Here is a 10716-nt window from a genome sequence, read left to right as displayed (position 1 = left end):
CACAGGGAATACGAAATATAACATATAGGAAAAAAACTATAGTAACTATACATTGTGTACAGCATTGCAAAACAAAAATGGATCTGCGATAACCAAAGAAATGTAGACAGAAAAGCCGATGAACTAGTAGGACATCTGAAAACAGTAGTAAATGAGCTAATGCCTTTAACTAATATTATATTAAAAGATACAAATAAATGGTATACGAAATCCCTACATCTTCTACAAAAACACTATATACGGGATACAGCTTATAAAGAATGTAAAATACAATTCACTGAAAAAAGGTGGGAAACCTATAAGAAACATAGAAACATATACAGTACAGAAATAAAACATACCAAAAATTCGTAAATCAGGCAAAAAATAATTACCTCTCAAAGTGACTCAAGAAAAATGTGGACTACACATAAAGAAATTATAAGCGGCAAACAGAGGGAAAACATTAAAGAAGTTCGGTTTCCAGATGGAGTTGAAGATGATAAACCTAAAATAGCCCAAAAATTTAACAAAAATTTTGTACTTAGTGTCGAAAACATAAATAAGAGTATTCCATTAGTCACAGATACCTCTTCTCAATCATCGGAAAAGGGGAGAATAAAAATATGTTTAGGTTTAATAAAATTGACAGTGGGTATTTAATGAAAATCATTAAAACAATGATACCAAAATCATCGCCGGATGGAATTACTATAAGCATAATCAAAGATGCACTGCCAGCTATAGGAGACAGATTAGTTGCACTAATAAATGAATATCTGACTAAGAGAAGTTTTCCGCAGTCATGGAAAACCTCCATAATAACACCAGTGCCCAAAATAATAAATGCAAAAAATTTCGAAGACTTCAGACCAATAAATTGACTACCTTAAAATGAACAATTACTAGAATGCATTGTGAATGAACAGATGAGTAAATTTATAAAAAAAATAACATGCTAGTAAAAGAACAATCTGGGTTTAGAAATAAATATTCCTATGAAACAGCAATAAAATATGTGATAAATGAATGGAAAACAGCTATGGATCAGAATAAAATCACAATAGCAGTGTTAGAGAGAAAGACTAATAATGAAATTGAAGAACATAGGAATTCGTGCTAATGAATTGCAGTGATTTATTGATTACTTAAAAAATAGAAAACAAAATACCAAAATTGGAGATGCTATCTCTGAAAAACAAGAAATCAGCATTGGAGTTTCTCAAGGATCTGTTTTGGGACCGCTACTATTTATTTTATATATTAATGATATAGTGAAGTGCTTAAAGTACTGTTCCATCAAACTTTTTGCAGATGACACACTTTTATATATTATAGCAAATAATATTGAAGATGCATTGTCAAAAATACAAAATGAACATAATGAATTATCTAAGTGGTTAAACATACATAAATTGAAATTAAATGTTACTTTGAGTTAATTCATGGTATTAGGGAAAAAACTAAACGTACATACTGTCCTAAATATAGACAATCAAAATATTGAAGAAGTAAAAGAAATTAAATACTTGGGAATCATAATCGATAATAAGTTAAAATTTAACACTAAATTTGAATTTTAAATAAAAAAAATTGCTAAAAACGTTAATTTCTTAAGTAGGATAAAAGGAAAATTGGACATTAAAACAAGGATATTGGTCTACAATACCACTGTAGCATCCCATCTGAATTATTTTACAAGTGTAATATTTCTAAGTAACAAAACCCAAATTAAGAGAATGGAAGTAATCCAGAACAGAGGCATGATGTCAATACTGTGTTGTAGCAGGTACACCAGAATAAAAACCATGCAACGTCAACTCAATCTTTTAAGTGTGTGGCAACGATTAGTTTATAATACCTTGGTGTTTATTTATAAGTTAAAAAATAAAAAGTTACCTGACTATATGTCAAAGAATGTTAGAATTAATAGTACAGTTCATATATATCCTATGAGAAACTGCAACGATTTTAGGCTTCCTAAAACACATTTTTCCGGAACACAAAACAATATTTATTATAAAGGTTTTAAAATGTTCAATGAACTCCCGGTAATTGTTAAGGAAGCTAAAAGTCTTGCAGTTTTTCGTGGATTATGTCTCAATGTTGTGAAGTCCAAATTTGAGTATGTAAGTATTAAATAATATTTTAGTATTCATAGAAAATAATATATTAGGCATAAGATGTAAAATTTTAAAAGTAAATAAAATATACATTAAAAAAAAATTATTGAATTTACAGTTACATTTTTAAAATTATATGAATAAAACAAAAAAAATTACAGAAATATAGCAAAAGTTAAATTATGAAAAATATAAATATCAAATTTTAAAAGTCATTAGAATAATATATCATTGTATAATAATACAAATGAATTCTTCAGTAAGCCAATTCTTCAGTAAGCCAAGTCTTCAGTAAGTTCACCAATTGTTTGTTTAGGGCACAGTTTTTAATTTCAGCAGGTAACATATTAAAACAACTGGGAATCATATAGTTTAACTTACTTTATTTATAAATATTCGGGCCAGCAGATCTTCAACCTGTTGACTGTGAGAAATCCGGAAACTTGAACACAAATCCCAATAAAATATGTCAACAAAATTTAAAAAAAACATTGTTTCTAAAATAAAATTTAGTGCAAGGAATTTGGACACTGACCTTTATACAGTTTCTGTATACTTAAGGCTTAAAATCGCTTTCAAAACTAAAGGCAAACACATTACTATCCTATTAGTTGTTAACCCTTAACTAGGCAAGGATATCAAAAATTAAATTTTAAAAGATAAACCGTGTTATTAGGATTCTAGGTCTAAAACAGTTCTTAAAAAAAAGCAATAAAATAAGTAGGTTTTTAAATTATCAGTAATATCAGAGTTCAAATGTAAACTACGGTAAACAACGCTAAATGCGGTTGGTAAAGTTAGATTTAAATGAAAAATTGTAGACAATAAGTAGTTATCAGTATTTACTACTAATAATTACAAAACAAGAACATTCCAACTTTTTTTTAAACTGAAAGAGTTTTCGTTTTATTCGAATAAAATCATAGATTATATTGGAATTGCAGCCTTTACAAACCCCACTTTAGAAATTAAAAAAAAATTCTAAGGTTAAAGTTTGCCGGTTCTGTTTTGTACGGAGAAAAATACTTACATTTTAATGTATCTGAAAGGAAAATCAGTGAATTCAATGGAACTTTTTTCTGTCTGCCCAGGTAGTACGTTCTCGAGCGGTTGAAGTACCTAGCAGAAGTGTAAACCAATTTATTCTCGTAGGTACAAGGTGCGATCTCCACAGGGTAAACAGAAAACAAAATGTTCTAGAACGCACTAGTAGCTGCGGCTACAGTTTTACAATTTTGACAGTGAATTTAGAAGTGTAAAAATATTATTTGAAAAATAATTAAATACATTACTGTACACATATTCATATATATTTTGATATATTGAATTATCTTTTTTACACATACATTTACATTTAAGTACACGTACATTTAAGTTTAAAAATAAATCAAATCTTTTACAATGGGATTCAGAACAAATTCAAAGAAATCGCAAGGTTATAAATATTGTGACCACTTATAAAATTATACTAATTTTATGTAACTCTATGGTGAAACATATCAGATCTGATACTAGAATAATTTATTCTGTAAATAGTTTTCGTGAAGGAGAATGTTTACGCAAGGAACAAGAAAAGTGTCCAGTCAAAGAGTCTTTTCGAGAAAACGCATAATTGCATACGAAAAAAAACTGTGAGTGCGCACGCGTTTTTTTCAATCTCTCTTCAGCCAGAAAACGAGAAAGTTTTTTTTCAGCTGTCAGTCAGTTTTTTCCCGTCAAGGACCACTGTTGATAACTTGCATAGTTGCACTCGGAACAAGAAAAGGGGGTTTTTCTCCACTCTGAGTCAGCATGTGTTCCAACAAATGTCCTATATGGGGGGTGAGGTGCCCTTTCCTAGAATCTGAATATGTGCACTTGGAAAATGAAAAAGGTTTGTCGCCACTGTGAGTCAGCATGTGGCTTTTAAGATGTGCGTTTTGAGAATATCCATAGATGAACAAGGAACAAGAAAAAGTTTTCTCCGTAGTGACTCAACGTAGTGGCTCTTTAGTATATCCTTTCGATAACATGCATAGTTGCAAGCGGAACATGAAAAAGGTTTTTCTCCACTATGAATCAGCATGTGCTTCTTCAGCACACCCTTTCGATAACAGGCATAGTTGCACAGGGAACAAGAAAAGGGATTTTCTCCACTGTAAGTGAGCATGTGGCTCGTTAGGTTGCTCTTTCGATAACATGCATAGGCGCACACGGAACATGAAAAAGGTTTTTCTTCACTGTGAATCCGCATGTGTACGTTTAGTTCGCTTTTTTGATAACATGCATAGTTGCACTCAGAACATGAAAAAGGTTTTTCTCCACTGTGAGTCAGCATATGGCTAATCAGTTGACCCCTTCGATAACATGCATAGTTGCACACGGAACATGAAAATGGTTTTTCTCCACTGTGAATCAGCATGTGCCTGTTCAGCTGACCCTTTCGACAACACGCATAGTTGCACACGGAACATGAAAAAGGTTTTTCTCCCGTGTGAGTAAGCATGTGGCTCTTCAAATCTCCCTTTCGAGAAGATGAATAGTGGCAATCGGTACAGTAAAAATATTTTTCTCTTTCATGGGTGCATAAGTTTATTGCAAAATTTGACTTAGGAGAGGAGGAGTAGTTGCGATGTGGAGGAGTGAATCCTTTTTCGACAAAATGCGTCTGAAGATCTGTCGACAAATATGAAAAATTATCCACTGTTAACAAAATACTTAGAAAGTACTGACTGGTCCTTTTTAGACAAAAACACAAATGTTAACCAAAATCTTGAATCTTTTTACTCCATCATCAACACGGCTATTGAAAAATATGTTCCCTTAATTCAATTCAAACTATCAAAGTTCCCCAAATGGTTTAATAATGACTTAAAACACTTAATAATTAACAAAAAAATCTGGCACAAAAATTTCAAAGAGAGCAACTCTATCTCAGACTACAAAATATTTCATAAATATAGAAGTGACTGTAAAAAGCTCTCCAAAAAATTATATCAAACATACATACTCAACACAGAAAAGTCTATTCCTTCAAATACCAAAAACTTTTTTACACATGTAAACTCACTAAGAAAAAACAAACCTAGCCTACCGACATACATGTATTTCGAAGGGAAAAGTAGTAGTGATACTAATGACATCGTTAATTTGTTTGCCGACTTCTTCAAAAATGTTTACGATAATGATATCCCAAATGTTCAACTTCCACCCTTTCATCCAAAGGAATCGGTCCACATTCCCGCTTTACATATAAATGTTCCTGATGTTATACGCAAAATAAAAACACTCGACTTAAAGAAAAATGCGGGTCCTGACAAAATTAGTCCTGCCTTTGTAATTAACTGTGCATCAATAATAGCCAATCCACTATGTCATATATTTAACCAATCATTAAATTCTGGCTGCTTCCCCGACCTATGGAAAAATTGCTATCTAACACCTGTATTTAAAAAAGGTGATATTCATGATGTCACTAATTACCGACCCATTTGCATGCTCTCAACTCTCCCCAAACTGTTTGAAAAACTTATCCTCGATAAAATCTCCATACATATTAACAACATCATTGTAACTAATCAACATGGATTTATGCCAGGCAGATCCACACTAACAAATCTCTCCTTATATGAAAATTTTATAGCATGTTCACTCGAAAACAAAACCCAAGTCGACTCAATATATACAGACTTTGTAAAAGCGTTTGACAAAGTTAACCACAAAATTCTTCTCTATAAACTTAGTCAAATCGGAATTGAGGGTAAACTATTGGAATGGTTAAATAGCTACTTAACAAATAGAAATCTTCAAGTAAAAAATAATTCTAACCTTTCACACAAATTCATAGCTACTAGCGGTGTACCCCAAGGGTCACATTTAGGCCCAATACTGTTTCTCCTTTTCATAAACGATATTGTTACTGTATTTGATAAAAATGTTGAAGTGCTACTTTTTGCCGATGACCTTAAACTATTTAAAATTATAAAAACAATAAATGACTGTATTCACATTCAAATAAATTTAAATAAACTTCAAGATTGGTGCAAAACTAACAAACTTTATCTCAATATTAGTAAATGCCATATAATAAGATTTTTCAGAACAAAACAACCCCTTAACTATCAATACAAAATTAACAATGTTTCTCTCGCCTCTGTAAGTGAAATTAACGATCTCGGCATTATTTTCGATTCAAAATTTAACTTTCTTTCACATGTAGAAACAGTCACCAACAGAGGATTAAAAATGCTCGGCTTCATTCTCCGAAATGGCAGAGACTTTAAAAATATTTCAACACTAAAAATCTTATATTCCTCACTTGTTCGAAGTCAAATCGAATATAATTCTCCTATTTGGTGTCCTTACTTTAAAATCCACTCAAAAATTCAGCATAAATTCCTAAGATACATTAACTATAAACTCGGTCTACCTATAGAATCAATAAATTACAATCACTTGATGAAATAATTAAACTTACTTAAACTCTCAGATAGAAGACTTATTTCCGATTTGACTTTTATTTTTAAAATTGTCAACGGTATTATAGACAGCCCTGATATATTAAGCCTAATTACCTTCCATATACCCACTAGAACCACTCGATCCAAAATTCTTTTTAATTTCAATAACAATATCAGGACTGCGTCATTTAGAAACTCGCTTATACCTAGATTGCATGCAGTTGGCAATGCTTTCTCGGAAGTAGTAGATGTGTTCAACTGCACGGAATATAGTTATAAGAAGGCTATAATAACATACCTCTGTCGTAATTATCAATGTTATTAGGCATAATACCATTCTATTCATAAGTTATCACAGAACCTAAACTATGCACTTACATCAGATATCAGACAGAAGAGTGTTATCTAATAATTTTATATACTTAATCAAAACTATAATTTTACCCAAAATTGTTATGAGATGTCTTACTGACAGTCCTGATTCAATAGAGCTAACTCTTAGTTCTCAGCAAATTCAACCAAATTCAATATTGAAGGTAACAATAACCTCAATACTAAACTACTGTACGGATTGAAAATAAAAATGCTAATGTACCTATGTATACCAGATGTTATTTTTGTTTAATTTTCTACATAATTTCTCAGTAATTATTCTGTTAAACATAATACTGTTTCGCTCCTGTGAACCACTGTAAACAAAAATCATGTATATTGTAAAAGCCTTTTACGGCGTCTAAATAAATAAATAAATAAAATAACATGGGTGAAAATAACTCAGTTAAACACATTTTTTTAAACTTAGAGTAAATAAGCGAAGTAAGTTCGTAGAAAGGATAAAAAATAGGAGAGTCCGAATCGTTCAAGTTTACAGTGAAAAATTGGTTTTACCTGCTTCCTTGGTAATTCTTCCAAAGCATTCCTCTTTTACATCCAGCAGGTCTATGTCAATTTTCATATAAGTTAGCGCCGCTTCATCTTGTCGGGGTCCAAGATCCGCGTTTATGGTGACTGTCTTCACATTAATGTTTCCTGGAATAAAAAAGGACAATAAATATAATGAATCTTTGCATGGCCAGCCCTGAACCAAACGGCGCCAGGCGCAAGTTTAATTTTGGCTGCCCTAACAGTCTAAATTAGTACACGCCGAGGCAGGATATCACTGTAATCATTAAAATGATGATTTGTGTTTTTTTTTAGAGCGGTATTTATCAAAAATAATATCAAGGGCGATGTGTTAGGTTAAGTATTCGACACCCGGAGAGAACTGCACTAATTGCGCCCGCATAGGGCCAGCCCTGTGTCTTCGTAAAATTGATATTAACGAGAATTTTTTTAATTGAAAAAAAACAAACTATTCTTTTACGAATAAATACCCTTGATCAACAAGGTCAATGTCAGATAAAAAATGACCTCAGATGTCCGCTTGGGACCGATTCTTTAAGAAGGAAAAACCTTTCTCTAGAGCACCTGTAGTAGAGAGTTTGGTTGTTTTCGGTCAATGAGATATTGTTTTTACAATCAATATTTATGTATTTTTAACGTATAATACGTGTAATTCACATCATATTTCAAATAAAATTAGGTGAAAATCGAGGAACCGACAACCTTTTATGAATAATATAATAAAGTTTAATGAGTGCTGTATTTTGGAATTTTCCGGCAAGGACACATATTAAGGTACACCTCATGTTTTATAAGGGAGGATGTTGTGGACAAGTGTGTGTCCTGTTTGCACGATATTTCAAAAGAGACATTGATTCCGGATATCCGAATTTTAAGTTCTATATTTAACACTTATGCTATGCAACAAACTGGCTGTCTGAGTACTCTCCGCATATTGCGAGAATTCCTTCGTTACAGCTGGGTGGTCGAAATCTAAATCTGAATAAAATAAAATGATAAAATTTATATTATGTTAAATTAAAACAGGATACATGATTTTTAGCTTAACTCGTTAAATCATTCCTCCTTAAGTAGCCTTAAAAATTGAATGTAACAACCTGCAAATCCTGATACGGGAGAATTATCTTGGGCTGTGCATTGATAAACACCTTTAAATAGCAACTTTTAAAATAATAGCACATTCAAGATATTAAAGATAAAATCACCCCTTTAACTAGCGTATTTAGCCGGATCTCATGTCTGTTACCAAATAAAATTAAAAAAGGTCTATATTATAGCCTCGTACATTGACATTTAAACTACTTAATTGAAATGTGGTTAATTGCATATAAAATATATATATATATATATATATAAATGAACTACACGTAAAACAAAACAAAGTAATCAAAAAGCTATTTCACTTCAAACCGAGAACATCGACAGAAAAATTATGTATGAAAACAAAACTAATAACATTAAGAAACTTTTTATGAATATAATACATGTCTCCTTATATGAAAAATAAATAATAAACTCATACAACCAAATACGGAAATCATTAAAACGTACCAAGTAAACACACACACACGGCAACAAGATAAAATAGAATTAAACACCATACATACTCATTACGGCAGGCAATCCATTGGTTACGAGGGGAGCAATAAGGGAGCAAGAAATTAAAAATGAAAAAAGTGTAGGTAAATTTAAAAAAAAGTTTTCAGTTTTATGATCAATCAACAAAACAATGATCGTGAACAAAATCGTTGTGTAATACATTAATGTGTAATGTATTAGTTAATTCTAGTTAAATAAGTGAAAATGTAATTTTCTTTTATCTATGATAAAAAAAAAAAAAAAAAAAAATGTGGTTTCGCTTGGAATATCCTGTCAAAATAACGAAGTCGTAGCCAAAACACATATTTGAAAACCTTGAAGATATGACAACGGTTAAGAGAAACGTTGTTTATCGTGGGAAAACTATATACCTTTATGTTAACAATGTTTACCGCCATTCCGCTTTTAATAAAATATCTGTTAACCATATGTTTTTTTTGTGATCATTGTAATAAATGCCTTCGAAATGCTAATCTAATAATAGGTAGACGACAAATTGTTTAAACATTCTACTGTGACAAAACGCCCAATGATTCCCTAACTAAACTGGAATAACGGCAGCTACCAAATAAATAGCGATGAATATAAGAATGAGTACTTTCTTTACCAATAACCATCACAGGCGTAAGATAGTATGTTTAACAGGAAGAAACGGCTCTCGGAGAAGAAAGCATTTGTTAGCACTTGTCAAAATATTTATAGGTTATGCATAGACAAGAATGAAGTCATAGACAATTATTTAAATTATCATGGTGACCAGATAACTAAAAAAAAAAACATTTTCATCACGTGACTATTGAACACATACATATTGTTAACATACATATTCATCATAATATGATAATTAATCACGGTAATTAATAGGAACGGTTATTATTAAGAACGATCGTTACTACGAATAATGATTTTTAAGAACATTTCATATTCAGCACAATTTGCGAGTCATTCCACACGAGTGAATGTTAGTTCTGCCTCAAAGTCTCAACAAAACAGTTCCATTATTTTACCTAGTTAATTATTGATTTGATAAGGGTAATTAATAATTTTAATTATATTTTCATTTGTGTTTCGAGTTTCAGCTGAAAAAAATAATAATGTTGTTTGCAACTAAATAATTTTGAGTTTTAATGTGAACATGTTCGTGATATTTGCAAGGAAATGGTTTGTTGGTTTTTGACGCTGTTATGTAAATATTTTCTTTGTGTATTTATATGCAGGTATCGACACTTGCAGAGAGCTATTTCTTTGTGATTCTTTTTCGACGAGACCAATCCAAGTTACAGTACTGCGCACTTGTCTACAACTTACTGTCCCATAACTTTTTCGTCCATTAACATTGTTTTTAAAACCTTTTCTTTAAATGTGAGTATATTCAATAACAAACCTAACAAATCGACAGTCCCGAAAAACCATGTCAGATGTGCATGTATTGTAATTTTGCAATAAAGCTGTTTAAAGTTTCATTTGTGTATTTTAACTGTTTTTGAAATCAAGAAATGTTGTGTTGTTAGATATATTGGATATTTACTTAAATGGAGAAATACATTACCGAAAACAATAAGAATGCAGAGAAGAAACTTTTAACACCTCTCCTGCCAAACTAAAAATATGCACATCTGACATTTTTCTTCGGTACCGTCCAAACGTTGGGCGGCAGACATATTTTCTTTTTT

General features: G+C 31.3%; 1 long non-coding RNA gene across 1 annotated transcript; it reads right to left on the bottom strand.

Annotated features, from left to right (window-relative positions):
* Positions 1 to 7146: 7146 nt before the first annotated feature.
* On the bottom strand, positions 7147 to 9737 carry LOC149415769 (uncharacterized). Its single transcript, XR_016303598.1, has 3 exons — positions 9651 to 9737; positions 7430 to 7570; positions 7147 to 7230 (listed from the first exon to the last, which is right to left on the bottom strand). It is a non-coding gene; the product is annotated as an uncharacterized LOC149415769 (long non-coding RNA).
* Positions 9738 to 10716: the final 979 nt, after the last annotated feature.

This window comes from Hesperophylax consimilis, chromosome 17 (genome assembly GCF_061612785.1).
Source record: "Hesperophylax consimilis isolate HC1 chromosome 17, BYU_Hcon_1.0, whole genome shotgun sequence".
Lineage (NCBI taxonomy): Eukaryota > Metazoa > Arthropoda > Insecta > Trichoptera > Limnephilidae > Hesperophylax > Hesperophylax consimilis.
Note: the sequence above shows the minus strand (reverse complement) of the source record. Positions and strands in the feature narration are given on the sequence as shown.